General features: G+C 35.8%; 1 protein-coding gene across 4 annotated transcripts in view; it reads left to right on the top strand.

Annotated features, from left to right (window-relative positions):
• LOC112159235 (trithorax group protein osa) overlaps positions 1–13,608 on the top strand; it is a 58,802-nt gene that overhangs the window by 26,501 nt on the left and 18,693 nt on the right. The window lies entirely within an intron of this gene.

Raw genomic sequence — 13,608 nt, 5'->3', positions numbered from 1 at the left:
GCAAAATTTGACATATCTTCCATTTTTTTTCCCTTTTTTTAGGATAGTTTTGAGTTTAGCTAATATTTTAGCATTATGCTAGCTGTTTTGGCAAATTTAGCATTGTTTTCTTTTCTTTAGACTAATTTAGAGTTTAGTTAATATTTTAACTGCATTTTTAGCTAGCTATCAGTTTCAGCATTTTCAGCTATCAACAATAACATTTTCATCAGCCTCATTCAGCTAACAGTTTTCACTTTAGCATTATCTTAGATATAGTATTTATCCATTTTAGCTTGACTCTATATTTGAGGAGATTTACTTTGTTTTTTCCTAACCCATTTGTGATAACTTATATTCTTTCTGTACTTCCGACACACTTCTATCCACCCTGAAGCTCGGACAAATCAGCCTCCAGGATGTTCTTTGTTGTTAGATGGTGGAGAGATTTCGCCATGGAACACGAGGATGAGGCAAACAACTGAAATGTCAAAATCTTCTGTAGGTCTAAAAATACAACAAAACAAGGGTTGCCATTTAAAGACATCTTAGGCAGTCTATTATGATAAAAACCAACTGCAGCAGCAGAGCCACCAAACGTCCTGGAAAGAAAAATCAAAGAGAAACTGTTTTTATCTTAGCGCCTTTAGAAGTTGGTTCTTTTGTTTCACCATTACGTCATCATAAGTGCAGAAATCTGACAAGCAGGATTCTGGATGAGCCAAAAAAAGAAGTAAAATCACATAAAAGAAGGTTTCAAATAGATTTTTTGATGAATTCTTTACAATATGAATTATTGCTATTGTGACCTTTATATGCAGCTTTAGGTTGTCCGTGTAATGCTACAGTCAGAAATACACCTGCCATTGCGTGATGGGGAGGCAGAATCTTTAAGATGCCATGTCACCGCCCGATTGATTTTTTTATTTAAATCCTAGGCGTGGTTATGAATGTAGGTAGCCGTCAGCTTTGCGGAATGGGCCACTTTATCAACACCCTCGGGCTACTGGGCAGCTGGCGGTCAGTGACACTTGATATGGATGGCCGCTGTCTGGACATATTTACTAGGGCTGGGTATTGATAATAATTTCCAGAATCAATTCGATTCGCCACAGCCTGGATCGGTTTGATTCCGTTTTTTTTTTCTATTCTTTTGATCCATTCAATTCCATTTTCAGTTTACACATTTAGACATATTTGTTTAGAAATTCAATAATAATCTACTATATGTTTTGAATATATTATATTAATCTGATAAAGTTTACATATTGTAAAATGCATTCATGAAGCTATGAGATTGTTAAGAGAATACACTGTTACATGGTTTCTCAAAAGGAGAAGCTTAGCTACATTGTTCAGATAATTTACATTGTTAACATTGTTCTGCTTCTCCTAGAGGGCGTTTCTGTTTGGCCTGTAGGTGGAGCTCGCACTAAAGAAGTACACTTTTTTAAAGAAGAAAAAGTAAAGAATGAGCAAAAAATTGAGCTTTAGACCACAAATGATTACTTTTAAAATATATCCTTAAAACAGTTTGGAAAATTCATACCTTTTGGCATATAAAGATTAGTCAGCAATATATGTTTATGTTTTTTTAAATCAACATTTTTTCTTTTAAGGATTTGTTGGCGACAACACATTTTTGGAGGTGTTGAAACTAACAGAAAACAGCTTTATTGTGTCATTTGACTCTAAAGGGCTAACTGGCTACTGTCCATTTGACACCTTGCATTAAGGATAAAGTTAGGAAACAGTTTATGGTGCAAGAGAAGTCAAAGAAGATGGATTGTAGTTTCACACAGACCTGAAAAAAAGGAAAAAAATAAAAATTCAAGGACACTAAGTGCACAGTTCCTGTATTCCAAGGACACAATCTCTGCTCTTTTCATTTCAACTTCATCTTCTTGCACAGTTCCTGTTTCTGCACAGTATTTATCCTTATTTTCTTAATTTAGTGCTGGAAGCAGCTTGATAAAGCTTAGTTTAGTGTGAAGTGCTAGCAATAAATGCAGGATTTTTTTCTTTCTGTGCTTACATACATAAAAAAGGTAAATTGAAAAAAAAAAATAAGATTTTTTCCTAATAATGTACCTCTAGCAGGGAGTTGTTTTTAAAATTACTCTTTGGTGACCTGCTCCCAGTCAGGCTGCAGTAAGTCAGCATTTCGGACTCGAGTGAAGGAGGAGAGCTGTTGGATTGTGAGTGCCAAGGGACATTTCACTGGAGTGTAACAGCTCTTTATCCCATGAAACACCAGATCCTTGTTTTTCTTTTTTTTGTTTTTTTTTGTTTTCTAATGTATAGAAAAGTTGTCAGCGACTCTGCAGCTCACCTTGCTGCTGACAAATCTGAAGAGAACGATGGTGGTGAAGCTGCGCTGAGTGAGGAGAAATGCAAGACAAGCCACAGCTCCAAACAGGAAACAGATATTTTTACATTATAGCGGTGGAACATGAAGGTATTTCCTCTCACTATATAAATGTCAAACATGGCTGCAGATAAAAGAGACAAAACATCAGTCAGTGTTGCAAATCTTGGTGCAGAGAAATACATGTGCACTTTTTATAACGTGTACAATATTTGCCAGAATGGGCAACCATGAGGACGTCTTGAGGCATGAATGTGTTCTGCATTTTTCACTTAGTTTGCAGCTCTAAACACTAAAGCTGTCTGTTTCAGCTGTTTACTTCATTCTTTCCCGAAACTTCTTCCGACCTTCCTGCACTTTAGTTTTCCCACAAAAAAAAAAAAAAAAAAATCCACGCAAAATGCTTTTCATAAGTGCAAACAGCATTAAAAAGAGGCATGACAACTTCACTCAAACTGTCTGTTAGGAACTACTTTGCTCAACCTGTTGACCCTCTGACCAGCAGAAGAGAGCAGGAGCAGTTTTCATTAGAAACAACAGTTCTTCCACCTCCTGTATTTCTATAGGAAGATCTTAAATGAACACTTATGTTTGTCTTCAACAAAAAAACAACATATTTGTCCATTTTTCATCTCCTTCGCCTCTTGTGTAGTTCAGCCACTTCTCATTAAAGCTGGCAGCAGCTTGATGAAGTGTTTCAGCCTCCACCGACCTTCAGCAGCTCTCTAAAATGACCCTGATGTTAACTTGGCTTCCTTTCAGTTTTGGTTTGTTTTCATGGTGTTGTGGACTTCGTGACTCATATTTAACTATGACTGATGTGTGGTTCTCAGAAAAAAACCCACAGTAATTTACACTTCTAGTTAGCTGTAAATTTGCAAGACATTTTTTAAATTAGATTTGATGCAAGCATTTAACCCATAAAAATCCAGACCCATTTTTCCTTAAAGGAAAATGATGTGGACCACATAACACATTTTTGATGTTCTTCTGTTACACTGATGTCACTATGGGTTCTTATGGGTCAGGCTCATTTTCATTTTTTTATGGTTATGCTTTTGTCTTTTTGTTAGAATTATCAACTTGGTGCCCCCTGTAGACTTTCTTTTGTTAGATATGCAAGAATGAATGCAGTATGCTGAATGTGGCCGCTAAAGATGCCAGAGCTGATAGCTAAATCTGATAGCTAAAAAGGCTTTAGCTGACAGCTGAAAGCAATGAAACTGAAAACTTGCTAAAATATTAACTAAATCCCAAATTAACCAAAAACAGCTAGCGTGATGCTAAAATATTAGCTAAACTCCAAATTTGCCTAAAGAATTTTTAAAAAGTCATTTTGACAAAACAGCTAGCATAATGCTAAAAAAACTAGCTAAACTACAATTTTGCATAAAGAACTTACAAAGAAGTTTAATTTTGGCAAAACAGTTAGTGTGATGCTAAAATATTTGCTAAATTCCAATTTTGACTTAATAATTTTTAAAAATTCATTTTGATTAAACAACTAGGATAATGCTAAAATGTTAGCTAAACTTCAAATTTGCCTAAAAAAATCTTTAAAAAGTGATTTTGACAAAACAACTAGCATGAAGCCAAACTATTTACTAAACTCCAATTTTGACAAAAGAACATAAAAAAGTCTAATTTTGACATAGCAGCTAGCATAAAGCTCAAATATTAGCTAACTCATAATTAGCCTAAAAAACTGGAAAAATGTCTAACATTTGAATGTTGTCTCTAGCTGAAAGTATATCCTGAAGTTCACAAGTTTCAAAGTTTACAAAGTTTTACAATGGTTTAAGCAATTTCTCATTCATTTCCTATGCGGCATATTTTGCTCAATTTAAAAACAACAATAAAGTTTACGAAAACCAAAAGTACAAGCAGTAATGTTCTGTATAAGGTAAATATTTTTTCTTCCCAAGATTGCTGAAATTTCTGAAATGTGATTGAGTTTCGAGGTTGAAAAACGGACGGAAAGGAAAAGGAGAATCACTATAGTGTGAATATTGATGTGAAAAGATGTCATGTTATGTTTACACTGTTGTGCTGTTTCTTTATTGTCGATGCAAACTCAAGTAGTCATTGTACATGATAAATTGTTCTTAATCAACCTACCTAGATAAATAAAAGTTCAACAATAGTTTATTTTTATAAATAATTTGACCAAAATGCAAGTGAAATGCTAATTTGACCCCTTTGAAAATGTAAATTCAGCTACTTGGGTTCTTCAGATAAGGCTGTTGTGACTGGAGAAAGGGACAGCAACCATAAAGATTACTTTTATTACCGGAAGTTAAAGATTTTTAGAACAGCCGATGCTTTGATAGGGATTCTGAACTTTTGAACCAGCACGTTAACATCCATGTTTGCTACATTAACCGATGGTGTTTGAATAATTTGAAGCACACAGGACATCAAACTTGATTGGACTTGGCTTTGGACTCCGGAAATGATCGAGTTCAGTGATCACCTTTGGCTTTTGAGATTATGAAAATGTCGAGTATCATGTTACGTTTCCAAATTGTTCCTAATATTTAGAGATTAGATACTCTAAACATTTGATCCTTAAGCACTCATTAAGAAAAGGATGTTGCCTGAAGCTTTCAGCAGCCTCTAAACCACATTAGTTTGCTCATGTGATTAGAGCTGGTGTTCGGCAGGTTCAAGTCCCTTTATGTGGCTGTCTGTGGTAAGTCATTTTAGAAAACGCTTTATATCGCTGGGCTTTTCAAAAGCACGAACAAAGTATTTTGTCAGTGTGTGCGGCTTGAGCGTTGTCATGCAGCTGATGGTGAAAGGCCATCGAGGTTAACCTGTCCTGCTTTCTTCAGCGTTTCACTCCGAGCTGCAGCTTAAGGGCAGAGATCCCACCGGAATAGATGTGTTTTTGTCTGAACCTGCTGTATTGGACAGAAATATGTCCTCTGTGCTTTCCGTCCCTGTCATCTACTGTCCATCACTGATCACAGTGACTGGCCTGCTGATCGGGGTGATACTTTATAGTTTGATATGGCACACAGGTTTGGAGCAATTAAGTGGCTTCAGCTGATTGTTGCTGTCTGAAGTGTGTGCTTGTGTTTGTGTGTAAACACTCTCACTGCACAGCGTTTCCCCATAATTCAAATTTCCATGGTAGCTGTTGATTCTAATCACTTAGTTGGATTTGTGCTAATGTAATGACAGAGAATGAAAGACACACACAGAGTGACGCTTCCATCCGTTCACAACTGGCCCGTCCAGTAATGAAAAATGCGTCAATATTGGTTCTGTTAATCCAAAGTGAAAAGAGGGATTTTACTAAGGCTGTCACCTGGTAAATGTGGAACTGATCCAAAAGTTCCTGAATGTTATCATCCAAGGGACATTTAGATCCACTATAGTAGAATATGTGATGCTATTGCACTGAATGGTGAAGGTCACATATACTGTAAATAAGGTCCTGAGGATGATGGGAAGAACCCCACACTTGGGTGGATCTCTGATGTGGCGTTAAAAAGTGCCAAAGGCGGATGTTTAATTAAAAATCACCAAATGGATTTTCTTGGAGCACTGGAGAGTTTAAATAAGAGGGTTGTAAATATCCGTCATCTTAACCCGACATGTCACTTTTCAGGGTCACAGAACCACCAGAACCAGATGAAACAGGGGAAGGCAGGGTTCTTAGGGTGTTGGTAGTGGGGCGGGGTTGCTTTGTGCCAGCAGTTTGACCCAAAACCCAGAGGTGAATTTCTAATGAACTACTGCAGAAACTATGTTCTAGAAAACAATACCATTTTTTTTATTATAATTATTAAAACACCACTGGGAATGATTTTAAAATAGATCAAAAGATGATTGGAGTGGGACTTCAAAGTGGTTATGTGTGTCTGACACAGTTTAGTAAACCAATCTGACTGCTCTTTCATTTAGAAAAAAATTCTGACAAATAAATCTATAATCATTAATAACAAATTTAGTATCAGTTCCTTATGTCATGTTTATTTACAGTAATATTTTTGATCTATATTCAAATTCTGCTATCCATTTTCAGTGAAAGAAGACAGTGACCATTTATCAACCTTTAGAGAACTTTGTGTTTTTTATTTATTTACCGCTATACTGGTGCATTTTAATGTCGTCATCACTTTCTACCAATCAGCGGGTGGCAACAGCTACTCCCCCCAACCGTCCCGCTCTATTTTACTATGGACCTTAAGCAGGTACGGGTCCGAACTGTTAACTGGGTCCATTTAACAATGGAAATGCTCAAAATACCGGATCGAACCGGACTGTACCGTATGGGAACGCTCAGTAGAAACGAGACCTAGACCTCTGATCAGGACGTCGCAGTTCTGGTTTCCGCCTCTATTAGTGTCCATTGGTAAGACACTGAACTCATGTTGCTGTTGGTGGTTACACGTTAGAGGCTTGCATGGTATTGTGACAATGAATGGATGAACTGGTTACAGGACAGGCGCTATATGTAAATGATCACCTTTTTGCAAACTAGAGTTTTTGGACAAAATCAGTTCAGTGAAAGAATTTGAAAAGAAGTTCTTTCCATAGGCTGTGAAAGTTTGTCTTATAACCAAATGAAAATATTACGAAAGGACTCAAAAGACACATAATCAAGATAGCTTAGCGTGTCAGAAAAGTTGCATGCTCCTGCAGCCAAACCACATCAGCTTACATTAGTTGCATGAAGAACACGAAAAGTCTCAAAGGAAAAAAAAAATCTTCTTCAGGCACCTCAGACTGCTTTAGCTCCCACTGGGGGGTTTGGTCCAGGGAGGCGGTCCCTCCGGTCCTTCTCTGGGTGGCTGATACTGGGTTGGTTCTACCCTGCTCCACCCCGGGCTTTGTGTGTGGGGTAACATCAGGGTCCTCTCTGCACAAACATAAATGCATGTAGACATACCTAATGCATGAGATATGGATGCATCCGAGTGTAGATGTATGATGACTGAGCATCAATACATAAATTATATCAATATATATGTGTGTGTTTAAATTTGTTTTTATTTATGTGTAATATTTGTGGTTGTGCATCCCTTCTGTAAACACTTGTTTATGACAGTGATAATGTTAACCCTGGAGTCTTTTTTTGGTACTTTTTCTCTCTTTATGTGTTTTTTGTGTACGCTGTTAACCATGTTAAGTTCCTTAACTTCTTTTCTCTTTCTCCTTTTTTTAAACTCTTCTCTCATGCCGCAAAAAAACAAACTAAAAGAATTAAAATAAAATTCAGCTTGACGTCTACAATAAAACAGCATGAACTGACTTTGCTTCTTTTGAGGTAAACTTAACTGTGTAATTTAAGCTGAGTCATTACCGCTCACGCTGTGTTTGGGCCATAGGAAAGCAGCTCACAACTCGATAATTATCATTCTTCTCAATAAAGAAAACAGCCATCGACTCTTTGAGCTAATTTCTGCTATTATGATTGAAAAATTACAATTTAAAACATGTCATTTTATTCCTTAAGACTAATCATCGCTCATTTTGATTTTCAGCCTCGGTTTTAAAGCCTATTGTTGAAAATTTGGGAGTGAAACATTTTTAAGGAGAACAAAGGCATTCTGCTGCAAATAATTTTAAATTTAAAAGGTTGTATGCTTCTGTCCCAGGACTCAGGTAAACACTCATTGTGTGAATGCTTAGTGAGCGTTCACACTATAGTGATTCTCCTACTTCTTTCCGTACGTTTGTTACATACGGAAAAAAACACTTTCAGCTATTTCACCAGTCTTATAGTATCAAAATGTTCAGCTTGTTCAGAAAATTACTGCTTGTATTTTTTGGTATTCATAAACTTCATAGTTTTTGAAATATTGAGCAAAATAGGAAATAAATGAGAAAGTCTTCAAATTTCGTATTTTTTAAGTAGATTAGCATCAAATCTATTTTGGAGTTTAGTTAATATTTTAGCACTAATTTATTATCTTCTGAGGTTTTTTTAGGCAAATTTAGAGTTTAGCTTCTATTTTAGCAACATGCTAACATTTTAGCTAATTTGTTATCTACTGAGGTTTTTATAGAATTATTTGGAATTTAGCTTCTATTTTTTGGAACTGGCTAAAGTTTTTGACTAATTTAAGTTTACTGGGGAGTTTTAGGCTATTTCAGAGTTCAGCTAGTGTTTTTTAATTTTTACGAATTTGGCCTTCACTGAGGTTTTTTTAGGGAAATTTTGAATTTAGCCCATATTTAAGCAACAATCTAAATATTTTTTGAAAATTTGCATGTAGTAGGGATTTTTAAGCAATTTTACTACAACATTTTCAGAAATGTAGGTCAACTTCAGTTCTCTTTCATAGTTCTTTGACAAAATTTTCTTTCTTTTAGCAAATTTAACAATTTGCAAATAACTTTTGCGTTTTCAGAAAATCCTTTCAGCAATTAAACTAAATTGTGTCACCATTTTCAGCAAAAACCGTCAGCATGTTTTGCAACTATTTTCAGCAAAAAGCATTCACACTAGCATTATTGCAGGTAATGCAACTTTTCAGTAAACCTTAAATGGTGGCTTAATCATGTTATCTTTAAACCTCTAAGGAAATACTTTAAATCTCTGAATTTTTAAATAAAAGTTGAACGAATTGTTTCATAGCATTGCCTCTTAATCTAACAAATGGCTCGTGACGCAAATATAAAATACTTTCATGTGTTTCTGAATGTTAAATCATCCAACAAAAACAATAGAATGCTATTGTGTCTAAATATGATCCAAGAGACAGGCGGTAAAATTGTTTTGTGAGCCTCTCTTAGAAATAGTTGCAAAATTAGATTTTATGGCCAATCTATTTTAGGCATCTGACATAAAAATCTATAATTAGTTCTAGTTGAGCAGTGATTGAAAAATAATACAGAGTCTGCCAGGACCAGTCCCCCAATTTGTTCGTTTTGACAGTTAGTGTTAAATGTTTATATAAACGGTGGGTGTCTGTGGTTGTGTATTTGTGTGCGTTTTGTCCTCTGTTGTGCGATCTGAGAGGAAACCTTCCACCCTGTGGTTGTGCAGCACTGGTGCATCCTGCCTTCTTCTGCTGCTTGCATCCGCCCTTTGGTGTTTGCAGCGCTCACTTCTCGTTCATCACTATCACCGTCAGGATGCGTGTCAAAACTGGTGTTTTTTTATAGTAAAAATCATCCTCGGTGTGCTGCTGTTCAAACTCATCCTTTTGGCTCAGAACAAAAACAAAGAATGATGCAGAAATAGACGCTGATTTATATATATGTGTGTGTCAGGCGTGCTGCAGGGGCGTCGTGCGTCGCAAACTGCAGTCAGAAACTGCCTCTCCTCATCCTCAGCTCATTGATCACATGTGAGCGTTGTATTTTGTTAGCATGTAGCCAGACATGTGCTCCCTCCTCATTCCATGTTCGCTGGCAGATGAGAAGCACACCCCTGGATGGGTTAAAAAAAAACATGCTTTCAGAAATGACCTCCTTCTCCTTCTTTTCCCCCTATTCTCCTTCTCCCTTCCTGTTCTCATTTCTTCCTTTTTCTCGTCCCTGTCTTCCATCTCCTGCCCCTTCTTCCTCACTCCTATCTATTTATCACTCTCGTTGCTTCACATTTTGGCGTGCTCCCCTCCGTCTCTGTCCTCCCCCCATTCTCCAGCGTCCTCCCGCGCCATTCTCTCCTTTCATCTCCCTCACTCGCTCCCGTGTCTGATCAGCTCTCCGTTTCGCCTTCCCTTTCATTCCCCCGTTTGCATCCCCGCGCTGTGATGTACTGTACCCTGCCCGCCCGTCTGGACGTGGCCTTTAATTCATTTGCCGTGCATCACCTCACGTATCAGAGGTGGTGAGGATGAGAGGAGAAAGACAGAGGGGGAGAAAAAAAAAAAAAAAAAAAAAAAAGATCCATCTTTATCTGAAAGAAACACAAGGCCAGATCCAGATCCTGTGGTGGTATCTTCCACAGCCTCTTACAAACATAAACTGCTTTATTTGGCATTCCATGACCTGCTTCTGTTCGCTGCTTGCTTTACCAGCTCCATTTGTCCTCTAATCTAATAGAAAAACAACACATTGTTTGTGTTTCCAGTGGAATGCAAAGAATCTATTCTGCATTGCATCAGCATGAGTCTGAATCCGCCTGTTCATTAGTAGCATTTTTATCTAAGTTTTTACGTCTTTTCGAAGATGGTTTGACAATACACACAAGTACAGAGGAGGGGCCACAAAGGGTTCTAAAATTTGACGTACTAGGAGCAGATATGTGGCGTGCTTTGGTAATCCGCCTTATTAAAAAAAACTATCTGGACAAAAAGATGTTTATATTTGGATTGAAAATATATGCATATTGATGCAAAAACTGTATCTATTTTTCTAATTTCAGTGCCATTTTCAATGATGGGTTGATGTCAGGGAAAAACAAAATTAGAGAAACGGTTTGTTCATAATGGTGTTGGAATGATTGGAAAAAATGACTGCTGGACTCAGAAGATACACATGAATGTCAAAAAAAAAAAAAAAAACGAATCTTCCACCACCCTATGAATACAGAAAAATGTTCTCACTCTATTGGTAGTAAACCAATACGTACCAATAAGTAGTGTACCATCTAAGGCAATTTTTTAAAAATTTAAAAACATAGCTTTCTAGCATTACTATGAATAACTAGATGTATAGCCTTACCTGCTATACTGAAGCTGATAGTTAGCTGAAAATGCTGAATCCGAAAGCTTGCTAAAATATTAGCTAAATGCCAAATAAGCTAAAAAATATTGAAAAATGTCTTTTTTTTCAATTGTAGTTTTACATATAATACATAAAGTTAAGAAAGCAAACAAACAGCACAAAATACAACAGCAAAAGCAGATCTTAGTTAAAACATAGCCCTTAGAACAAAAAGAACATGAAAAGCATACAGATGTTCAATTTGTCCAAATTGTAATATTTCACAATTGTAATATAGTTTTCAAACAATTCCACTTCTTTTCCCATTTTTTTTAAAACATCAATTTTTCCACTTAAATAATATCTTATTTTTTCTAAGGTAATTATTTGAGAAATCAAGTTTTCCAAATTAAAATGTCAAATTTTCCCAAAACAACTTGCATATTGTTAAAATATTAGCTGAATGCCAAATAAGATAAAAAAAAAATGAAAAAAGTCAAATGTTGCCAAAACAACTAGCATATTGTTAAAATATTAGTTTAACTCCAAATTATCCTAAAACATCAAAAAAGTGTCTAATGTTGCCAATATTTTAGCATTTTGTCGAAATTAGCCATAAACAAGCTAACATGTTGCTAAAATAAAAGCAGAACTCCAAATAGCCTTAAAAAACTTCATAGTCGCTGAAAATGTTAAAGTTTAAATGGTATCTGTAGCTAAAGTTTGCAGAAGTTCACAAGTTTCAAAGTCCACAATGTTTTTAAAGGATTTGAGCAATTTCTCATTCGTATTTCAAGTGGCACATTTTACTCAATATTTCAAAAACTCTAACATTTTTGAATCCGTGGGGTAGGAGCTAGCCTAGCCTAACTTTTTTTTCCAAAAGCATGCTTTTTTTGTCAAAAAAGAGCAATTTACAATAATATAAATGTGGACACACCATACAAGGAAATTTAAAAATGTAACTAAATTGCAACTTGATTTTATCACAATAAATGTTACCATGTCTAAAAAATAAATTAATTTAAAAAACAGGTAGCTTGTAATTATTTAAATTTGAATGTATTATTTTTCAGCTTTGAAATTAATGTGCAGATGTAATCCTACAAACCAAAATCTAAACTCAAAAAGATTCACTTAATCACAGTTTCGAGACTCTGGCTGAACTTCAAAGACGATTCTGAAGTATTTTTTGCCAAAACGACTAACAAGTTTGTCAGAGATCCAGATTCAATCATCATCTATCTGTAGTTCTAGAATAAACCCTTATCTTTGCCTTGCAGGCTCAGAAAACCAACACACCACTGTGTTTGTAGGGGGCGGGGCAAGTATTCCTATTATGATACTATATTGTTTATTACTAGTTATAGTCATCAACCTTTTGTGGATACTAGCTTTAGAAAAAAAAATTACAATTTGGACAATTTGATCATAAAGATGACTTGATGAACTTCTAAGTTTTCAGTGTTTTGTGATAAAAACTCTCATATGAATAGAAAATAACACTTCTCATTTCCAGTTGTTGGTGTTTTCCGGAAGTTGCTACAATTATTATACCTATTGTAACCCGGAGAGATCTTCTTTGTTCCGTCATCTGTGCATACAGTGCAGAGGCTAAGGTGTGTTTTGTCTCCTTCGGAAGCGGAGACAAAGCACCGTGGGTAGCTGGATTAATGGCATCTTGTTAGCACAGCTGGGTAAATGTAAGGGATTGCACTGCAGAAGAGAGAATTTACAAGTTGCTCTGCAACAATCTATTAAGCTTCAAGTACAAGACTGGAATTTGGAGAGATACCACAAACATCTGTTTATTTCTAAATCTTGAGATGATGTAGTAATCAGATCCATTTGGAAAAATCTTGTCTAATATTCATGTTTGCACGGATGATTGCTGATGCTGGCAAGGAGCAGACGGCTTGGACTGAAAATCCTCTTTTGCGAGTTCTTGTGGCATTTTTCTCAAGATTGATGACATATACCCTTTATGTTCTTTGATTTTCTGTAAGTTTTCAACCGTTAACATGATCAATGTCATTCCAGCGTGAGCTGCTTTTCTCCTTCAGAATCTACTGGAATGACGTTAACGGTTGAAAACTTAAAATACGATAAAGAATTTGTCTTTAGTCACAGATGACGCCTCAGGTGTTAAAGGGTTAATTGGAAAGAGGGACAAACCTTCATTTCTTTCTATCTTTTAAGGCACATGTGACTGCAGATCATTTGATTTTATTGTTTTTAACGGCCCAATGTTATATTGCGCTCATAACTTGTGTAATTTAGACGAAATATATTTTTAAAGTGAGTAAAATATCAAAAGTTATTTAAGGTTTAAGTTGATTTATTCTGGAATAATATTCCTGCCTTTATATTTTTTATAATTATGTTAAAAAGTTACGGTTTTTAAGTTTTAAAAATTGGCATTCTGCTTTTTGGACTATTTTGGCGTTTACTAAGATTTTTTAGACTATTTTGGAGTTCAGCTAATATTTCAGCTACATGCTAGCTGTTTTGGCTAATTTAGGCTTTTGTTTTTTAAGTTTTTTATGCTGTTTAGCTAGTATTTACACGCTAGGTGTATTGGCTAATTTAGGCTTTTTTCCCAGTTTTTTAGGATATTTGAAGTTTGGCTATTTTTCAGCTACATGGTAGCT

This window comes from Oryzias melastigma, linkage group LG7 (assembly GCF_002922805.2).
Source record: "Oryzias melastigma strain HK-1 linkage group LG7, ASM292280v2, whole genome shotgun sequence".
Taxonomy (NCBI): domain Eukaryota; kingdom Metazoa; phylum Chordata; class Actinopteri; order Beloniformes; family Adrianichthyidae; genus Oryzias; species Oryzias melastigma.
This window is presented reverse-complemented; position numbering and strand designations above follow the sequence as displayed.